Here is a 9990-nt window from a genome sequence, read left to right as displayed (position 1 = left end):
AAGTGTAGGGTTAGGTTGTGTACCTGAGATCTTTCTTGTTTCTTGAGAAAGGCTTGTACCGCTATATATTTTCCACTCAGGACTGCCTTTGCTGTGTTCCACAGATTTTGAACCATTGTGTTTTCATTATCATTTGCTTCCATGAATTTTTTCAATTCTTCTTTAATTTCCCGGTTGACCCATTCATTCTTTAGAAGGATGCTGTTTAGTCTCCATGTATTTGGGTTCTTTCCAAATTTCCTCTTGTGATTGAGTTCTAGCTTCAGAGCATTGTGGTCTGAAAATATGCAGGGAATGATCTCAATCTTTTTTTTTTAAAGATTATCTATTTATTTATTTGACAGATCAGAAGTAGGCAGAGAGGCAGGCAGAGAGAGAGAGTGGGGGAAGCAAGCTCCCTTCTGAGCAGAGAGCCCGACATGGGGCTCGATCCCAAGACCCTGGGATCATGACCTGAGCCGAAGGCAGAGGCTTTAACCCACTGAGCCACCCAGGTGCCCCAATCTCAATCTTTTGATAACGGTTGAGACCTGATTTAGGACTGAGGATGTGATCTATTCTGGAGAATGTCCCATGTGCACTAGAGAAGAATGTGTATTCTGTTGCTTTGGGATGAAATGTTCTGAATATATCTGTGATGTCCATCTGGTCCAGTGTGTCATTTAGGCCTTTATTTCCTTGTTTATCTTTTGCTTGGATGATCTGTCCATTTCAGTGAGGGGAGTGTTAAAGTCCCTACTATTATTGTATTATTGTTTATGTGTTTCTTTGATTTTGTTATTAATTGGTTTATATAGTTGGCTGCTCCCACGTTGGGGGCATAGATATTTAAAATTGTTAGATCTTCTTGTTGGACAGACCCTTTGTGTATGATATAGTGTCCTTCCTCATCTCTTATTATAGTCTTTGGCTTAAAATATAATTGATCTGATATAAGGATTGCCACTCCTGCTTTCTTCTGATGTCCATTAGCATGGTAAATTCTTTTCCACCCCCTCACTTTAAATCTGGAGGTGTCTTCGGGTGTAAAATGAGTTTCTTGTAGGCAACATATAGATGGGTTTTGCTTTTTTATCCATTCTGATATCCTGTGTCTTTTGATTGGGGCATTTAGCCCATTAACATTCAGGGTAACTATTGAGAGATATTAATTTAGTGCCATTGTATTGCCTGTAAAGTGACTGTTACTGTATATTGTCTCTGTTCCTTTCTGATCTACTACTTTTAGGCTCTCTCTTTGCTTGAGGACCCCTTTCAACATTTCCTGTACAGCTGGTTTGGTGTTTGCAAATTCTTTCAGGTTTTGTTTGTCTTGGAAGCTTTTTATATGTCCTTCTATTTTCAATGATAGCCTAGCTGGATATAGTATTCTTGGCTGCATGTTTTTCTTGTTTAGTGCTCTGAATATATCATGCCAGCACTTTCTCGCCTGCCAGGTCTCTGTGGATAAGTCTGCTGCCAGTCTAATATTTTTACCATTGTATGTTACAGACTTCTTTTCCTGGGCTGCTTTCAAGATTTTCTCTTTCTAACTAAGACTTGTAAATTTTACTATTACATGATGGGGTGTGGACCTATTCTTAATTGATTTTGAAGGGAGTTCTCTGCACCTCCTGGATTTTGACATTCATTTCCTTTGCCATATTGGGGAAATTCTCTCCAATAATTCTCTCCAATATGCCTTCTGCTCCCCTCTCTCTTTCTTCTTCTTCTGGAATCCCTATTATTCTAATGTTGTTTCATCTTATGGTGTCACTTATTTCTCGAATTCTCCCCTCATGGTCCAGTAGCTGTTTGTCCCTCTTTTGCTCTGCTTCTTTATTCTCTGTCATTTGGTCTTCTATATTGCTAATTCTTTCTTCTGCCTCACTTATCCTAGCAGTGAGAGCCTCCATTTTTGGTTGCACCTCATTAATAGCTTTTTTGATTTCAACTTGGTTAGATTTTAGTTCTTTTATTTCTCCAGAAAGGGCTTTTATATCTCCCGAGAGGGTTTCTCTAATATCTTCCATGCCTTTTTCGGGCCCAGCTAGAACCTTGAGAATTGTCATCCTGAACTCTAGATCTGACATATTATCAGTGTCTGTATTGATTAGGTCCCTAGCCTTTGGTACTGCCTCTTGTTCTTTTTTTTGTGGTGAATTTTTCTGCTTTGTCATTTTGTCCAGATAAGAGTATATGAAGGTACAAGTAAAATACTAAAAGGGTGGCAACAACCCCAGGAAAATATGCTTTAACCAAATCAGAAGAGATCCCAAATTGTGATGGGGGAGAAAGAGGATAAAAAGAGGTTCAGAAAGAAAAAAAAAAGCAAGGAAAAGAAACAATTAAAAAAAGAAAATGAATAAAGAGAAAGTATTAAAAAGAAAAAACATATATATATTAGATAAACTAGTTAAAAAACTTTTAAAGAGAAAAGCATAAAAGTTAAAATAATTAGCCGAAGAAGAGAAAAAAAATTGAAAAAGAAAAAAAATTAAATTAAGTGCAAGACTAAGGAATCATGGGGAGAAAGCCATGAGTTCTGTGCTTTGCTTTCTCCTCCTCTGGAATTCTGCTGCTCTCCTTGGTATTGAACCTGCACTCAGTAGGTGAACTTGGTCCTGGAAGGATTTCTTGTTGATCTTCTGGGGGAGGGGCCTGTTGTAGTGATTCTCAAGTGTCTTTGCCCCAGGCGGAATTGCACCGCTCTTACCAGGGGCCAGGCTGAGTAATCCGCTGGGGTTTGCTTTCGGGAGATTTTGTTCCCTGAGCGCTTTCCGTAGAGTTCCGGAGGACGGGGATGAAAATGGCGGCCTCCTGGCCTTTGGCCCGGAGGAGCTGAGAATCCGGGACCCCACTCCTCAGTGCGCCGTCAGAGAACCACGTCCAATTACTCCCGTCTTCCTGACCTCCGGCCACGCTCCGAGCTCACCGAGCCTGCGACCGATTCAAGGTAACCCTGAGTTGTGAGCTCACTCCTCGGCTCTGTCTCTGTAGCTGGCTGCCCGTTCTAATACCTGTAAGCTCTGCAACACTCAGACAGCCCCGATCCTTCTGTGACCCTGCGGGACCTGAGGCCACGCTGACCCCGCGTGGGCTTCACCCCAGTTTAACCTCTGGAGCGATGTCTCTCAGTGGAACAGACTTTTAAAAGTCCTGATTTTGTGCTCCGTTGCTCCACCGCTTATCAGGAGCTGGCCCCTCCCCCCAGGGTCTATCTTCCCGTCTCTTTGGATTCACTCCTCCGCCAGTCCTACCTTTCAGAAAGTGGTCGATTTTCTGTTTCTAGAATTGCTGTTCTTCTTCTCTTCAATCTGCCATTGGATTTGTAGGTGTTTGCAATCTTTAGATAAGCTATCTTGCTGATCTCCTGCTAGCTGAAGTAGTCTCAGCCTGCTACTTTTCTGCCATCTTGACTCCTCCCCCTATATTTAATTTTTTGAAGAACTCCCATACTTTTAACTATTTTATTTGTAAATATAAATATATTCACCAATTTACATTCCCACAAACAGTGTGCATGAAGATTTCTTTTTCCTCACATCCTCACCCAACATTTGTTATTTCTTGTGTTTTTATTTTAGCCATTCTGCAGGTGTAAAGTGATACCTCATTGTGGTTTTAACCTACATTTCTCTGATTATGAGTGATGTTAGCATCTTTTCATATACTTGATGGCCATCTGTTTCTCCTCTTTGGAAAAATATCTATTTAGATCCTCTGCCCACTTTTTAATCAAATAGTTTTTTTAATTTTTTCTATTGTTATTAAGTTACATGAGATCTTTATATATTTTGGATACTAAGCCCTGAAAGGGATTTTAAACTGTGGCCAGTAATTTCGTTCCTTTTTGTAACTTTTATTTTACTGCCATCTTCACAAAATCTTGAGTATGTATCTAATCATAGAAAAATAAAAATTAAGACTGGGTGCCTGGGTGGCTCAGTGGGTTAAGCCCCTGCCTTCGGCTCAGGTCATGATCTCAGGGTCCTGGGATCGAGTCCCGCATTGGGCTCTCTGCTCAGCAGGGAGCCTGCTTCCTCCTCTCTCTCTCTCTCTCTCTCTCTCTCCCTGCCTCTCTGCCTACTTGTGATCTCTCTCTGTCAAATAAATAAATAAAATCTTTAAAAAAAAAGAAAAATAAAGATTAAGACTAAATTTAAAACATGGAAAAAAAATAACAACTAAAAAATTCTGTCTGCTAGTGATGAGCTTGCACTCTTATAACTGCAATGCAAATAGGTCTGATCCCTTGAGAAAACAGTTTGGTAATTTGCATCAAGAGCCATAATTATGTTCCTGCCTTTTGACACTACAATGCCTCTCCGGGAATTCTATCCTAAAGACAGACTTCAGCAGAAGGAAAACAAAAGTCTATAGACACAGAGATTGTCAGTTCAGTATTACTTTAACTAATGAGAAACTGGAAATAATTTTAATGCTGAACAACTTGATGTATGCTAGGGTCCACCAATAAATGAAACAGGAATGATAAAAGGTTCAATTCATCATGTTAAGTGAGCAAAGCAAAATACAAAATAGTTACAAACAGGTAAAATTATCTTAATATGAACACAACCTAAAAAGGACTATAGAAAATGAAAATTCTTGCATTAGGATAGTAGGCCATATTATAGTTTATTCCTTCCCACTTCAATGTGATATTGATTTCAGAAGTTTTAACATGTGTTTGGTCTGGGGGTGAGAAGTAGGAAGGAGCTGAGGAAAGAATTTTAAATGCCAGCCCTCTTAACTGTATTTTCTAGTCATTAGCTTACAAGTAAAGCCAACCAAGAAAACAAATTAGTTTTGTCTTTAAAAAGATATAGAGCACCCACACCTACTCATCCTATCCAATATGTGCACTCATATGCTTCCACTCATCAGCCTTTCCTTTCCTTGTCTACTATGGCACACAGCAGGGCATAAAAGCAAACACACTCAAAAAAGAAAGAAAAAACAGCAAACACACTAGTATTTCCATCCCAAATTGGCCACTATCAGCTGTATGACCTTAAGCATCTTACTTTAACTTGTCCAGAGCTTGGTTTGTTCATTTGAATAATGGGGCTAAGAATGATATTTAAATTTTCAGATGGTATGAGAATTAAATTAAGGTATACAAAGTGCTTAACACAATACCTGGTATGATGTAAATGCTCAATAAACACTAGCTTCTGGCAACAAAATTGGGACAATACTAGCACCTACCTCATAAGGTTTATAGCGACGAAATGGAAAGATAAATCTCAAGCCCCTTGCCTAACAGATGCTAAATGTCATCATCAAAAATTGTTGCACTGGGCAGTCTCATCCAGTAACGAATTACTAGATGACAGAGAGGGTATTTAATGCTCATTGTGATCCCAAGTAGACTTTTCCCTGGAGAGAAATACCTGTTAAAATTCCTTCTAAGCAAGCAGTATGCATCTTGGTAATCTGAAGATCAAGGGGAGCCTGAGATGGTGACTCAGCAGGAAAATATGAGCAGAATAAAGATGAAGCTTTTTTCAAAACCATGAAGAAACCAGAAAGTAAACAGGATGATTAATGCAGATTGTACAAATTCATGGGGGCAGTTCTCAAAGGAGTATGCCAAGAGATCAGAAATGAGTCAGATAGAAAACCTTAAAAGCAAACTTCGGGGAGTTGAGTAGAAGTGGAGGGTGTGATATGAGCTGAGATAAAAGACTAAAAATAATAGCTAATCTATACTTGGAATATATAGTGTTAGGGATTGTGTTAAGCAATTCATGTGCATTAGATTATTTTTATCTTCCTTATCATCTTATGAGATAAATTTTTTATTATTACCTCCATGTTATAGTCTGGACCCAGGTATGCCTGACTAAAAACTTTTAAGTATACCAAACCTCAAAAAAGTATCTTCTGGAAGTAAGCCATTAAATCATGTTTAGAGTGTCCAAAATTTAATTCATGATCTTTTTCCAGGGAATCCATTCTTTGTTCTATACTTCTCATTATAGCACTACCATTAACCCAAGACAGAAACTTGGAGGCCACTCTTGAGTTTTCATTCTTGACTGAATTAGCCATTAAGGCCTTCCAGTTTTACTTTTTAAATACTTTGTTTTGTTTTGTTTGTTTGTTTGTTTTTACTTCCTAAACACGTTTAAATCCATCTTTTCCTCTCTACTTCCTACAATCCATGCTTTCACCTCCTCTCCTACATGGACTTTTCTACTATTGTCCTATCTGGATTCCCTGCATCTAGGTTTGACTTCCTTGTAATCAATCCTACAAACTGCAGCCAACATGATCTCTTTTCTTTTACTTTCTCTTTTGTACAAAGTAATCCTTCAAAAAATGCAAATCAGACCATGTAACTTCCCTACCCCAAACTTCCAGTTGTTCCATTGTCTGCCTCCGTTGTCCTCTGAGTGATATTTATGACCTGACTCTCTATGTCCTCCTTAATCATGCCTACTTCCCTGGCTTCCTCTCCTGCCACTCTATACCCATTGAATTTCATATAGTTCCTTATTTTTTTTTTAAGATTTTATTTATTATTTATTTGACAGAGAGAGATCACAAGTAGGCAGAGAGGCAGGAAGAGAGAGAGAGAGAGAGAGGAGGAAGCAGGCTCCCTGCTGAGCAGAGAGCCCAATGCGGGACTCGATCCCAGGACCCTGAGATCATGACCTGAGCCGAAGGCAGCAGCTTAACCCACTGAGCCACCCAGGCGCCCCATATAGTTCCTTCTTAATTCACCTCACTAGACAATGTCCTCATGACTTTGCTTCAATAATTCCTTTTGCCAAGTTCACCCTTTTCAACTCCTTTCCTCTGAGACTTTGAGTCTCAGGTTAGACATCAGTACCTTTATAAAGGCTTTTCTGACCATTAACTGTACTAAGTCTTGTCTACCCTCTGCCCTGCTCACCCTATGTCTGACCGCTTCCTACAAATATTGAAATACCAGTTAATAAATGAATCTCTGACAATTTAAACTAAATAGAAAGACTATATACTCTCTCCCCGGTAAAGACTATATATTCCCACTTTCTACAAATAAAGTCAGTTTTGCAACTTGAATAGCTAATTTTATATCTGCTGTTCTAAAAGAATCTGGGGGCTTGTGAGGACTTCCAGAGGAAAATTATGAGTCAAGGCCATTAAAACAATGGCACAATTTTTGCAGACAAGCCACTAAGGACTTGCAGAGAAAAGTTTGTGGTACAAAGAATTAGGGTGCCTGCTATATGACCTGGGTTCTGACACCCTGTGATCTTTATTTCCCCTGTGCCACACTTTTCTCACCTACAGAGATGTAGGACCCTAATGGTATCTATTTCATAGGCTGGTTGTGAAGATTAAATCCATGAACACACAAAAGTGCTTAGAACAATGCTTGGCACATAGGAAGTAGGCAAAAAAAAATTATTATAACAAGACAGGAAACAATGTGTGTTGGAGAGGATGTGGAGAGAGGGGAACCCTCTTACACTGTTGGTGGGAATGCAAGTTGGTACAACTACTTTGGAAAACAGTGTGGAGATTCCTTAAGAAATTAAAAATAGAGCCACCCTATGACCCTGCAATTGCACTACTGGGTATTTACCCCAAAGATACAGATGTAGTGAAAAGAAGGTCCATCTCTATCCCAATGTTCAGCAGCAATGGCCACAGTCACCAAAGTGTAGAAAGAGCCAAGGTGCCCTTCAACAGATGAATGGATAAAGAAGATATGGTCCATATATACAATGGAGTATTATGCCTCCCTCAGAAAGGATGAATACCCAACTTTTGTATCAACATGGACAAGACTGGAAGAGATTATGCTGAGTGAAATAAATTAAGCAGAGAGGGTCAATTATCATACAGTTTCACTTACTTGTGGAGCATAAAGAATAACACAGAGAACATTGGGAGATGGAGAGGAGAAGTGAGTTGGGGGAAATTGGTGGGGGAGAAAAACCACGAGAGACTGTGGACTCTGAGAAACAAACTGAGGGTTTTGGAGGGGAGTGGGGTAGGAGGATGGGTGAGCCTGGTAGTGGGTATTAAGGAGGGCACATATTGCATGGAGCACTGGGTGAGGTGCATAAGCAATGAATTTTGGAACACCGAAAAAAATTAAATTAAAAAAAAGGGGGTGGGGGGAGATGAGAACCAAGCACTTTGCAAAAGGTCTTGCAAGGCTACCTCTAGCCAGGGTCTGAGATTTAACCATTATGTCAGAAATTGCCCAGTTCTCAATACAGATGACATACTTCTAGAATTTTTAAACAAATTTTGGTTTCTGTAGTCCAAGCTTAAGCTTCAGCTCCCTCCAGCCCGTTGAAGACTTACTTTCATCTTTCTTACCTATTTTTAGTCTAGATAAATTAGGAAGAGAGAAAAACACATTTAGGAGAGGCAGCATTGTTCTTGTGTATTCTTGAAACTTTTTATTGCCTCAGAGGGGAAGAATTTCCTGAAGTTTACCAAGAGATGATCTAAAGGTAAGATTTTTGTGTCATCCCTCCCCAGAAGAAAAATGCTTGACATTAGTAACATACTTTATACCTTATTGAGTGATATTCACTTATACTATGGCATTTTAACTATTAAAATCATCTTATACAAGGAAATGGTGGCTCAGCAAAGACAGTTGAAGGTCACACAGGTATAAAATGGTAGAATTTGCTTTGTGAGTCTTAAATAATAGCAAATCCCAACCTTCCACATCCTATGTTCTTTTAAAAATCTTTTTAGTTTTTAAATTATTTTAAAGATTTCTATTTATTTCTTTGGGGCAGGACAGAGGGATAGTGGAAACAGACTCCCTGCTGAGTGCAGAACCCCACGTGGTACTCAATCTCACAACCCTAAAATCATGACCTGAGCAAATACCAAGAGTCAGAAGCTTAACTAACTGAGTCACCCAGGCATCCATACATCCTATCTTTTATTAGACATCTCCACTTGGATGTCCTACAGGCTCTTCAAATTCACCATGGTGAAAACTCAACCCATCATTTCCATCCCCTACCATCTAAATCTTGCTCTTTATTCATTCCTTATCTCAGAGGCTGGAGCCTTTATCCATTCTGGTGTTCACTTCAGGCATCTCAGAGTTAACCTCAACTTCTACTCCCATGATGATTCTTGAATATGTTCCCTCCTCAATAACACTCTGCCTCACTACCCTATCCCAGATTCTAATCTCCTCTCATCTGAACTGATGCAATGAACTCTTCATTGGTTTTCTCACCTCTATTCTTACCCTGCTTCATTCTCCAAGCCAGAAAGACCTTTCTAAAACAAACAAACAAATCAAGTCATTAAAACTTCCTAGTAACTTCCCATTACCTTTAGGTTAAAGTATGAATTCCTTAGCTTGGCATCACATCCTCTCTCCTTTCTCCCTACATTCCTTGAGATAAACCCTGTATTCTATTGACAGAAACTTTTAATTTCCTGAAAGGTGTATGAACTGGGCTCATATTTACTTGACACCAATTATGTGTCAGGTCATAGCTAGCCTAAACGTACCATGTCTTACAATTTAATCATCAGTAACTAACCTATGTGGTAGATAATGTCATCATTCCCATGTAACAGATGAGGAAACTGATAAAGGGAGAGGCTAATGAACGTACACAAGGTCATGCAATTAATAAGTGGCAGATTTGAGATTCGAGCCTATGAAGTCTGGTTCCAGAGTCTGTTCTTGACTATTATCTCACCTCTTTTATTTCTTTCTGTCTGCCAAGAATATCCTTACCCCCTTCTTATTGTCCATCAGGCTAACCGCTTTAAAGCTTAACTCAAGAATCTTCCCTCGGAAATGTTCCCTGACCTCTCCACATTCCTTTGCTACCTCTTGTCCCCACTCCTGGCTGAATAAGATATGTCTCTTCTGGCTTCTCCTAGAACCTGTGCATTTCCATAATTATAGCATTTGGCACATACTTTACATGTCTATTCATGAACTTTTTGAGGGCAAGAGCTTGCTTTAGTCACCTTTTATCACCCTTTATACATCCCAGCATGTATGTAACA

The sequence above is a fragment of the Mustela putorius genome, unplaced genomic scaffold (assembly GCF_011764305.1).
Source record: "Mustela putorius furo isolate JIRA1106 unplaced genomic scaffold, ASM1176430v1.1 tig00003903_pilon_pilon_pilon, whole genome shotgun sequence".
NCBI classification, from domain to species: domain Eukaryota; kingdom Metazoa; phylum Chordata; class Mammalia; order Carnivora; family Mustelidae; genus Mustela; species Mustela putorius.
The sequence above is the reverse complement of the archived record's forward strand: the minus strand, read 5'-3'. Positions refer to the sequence as shown.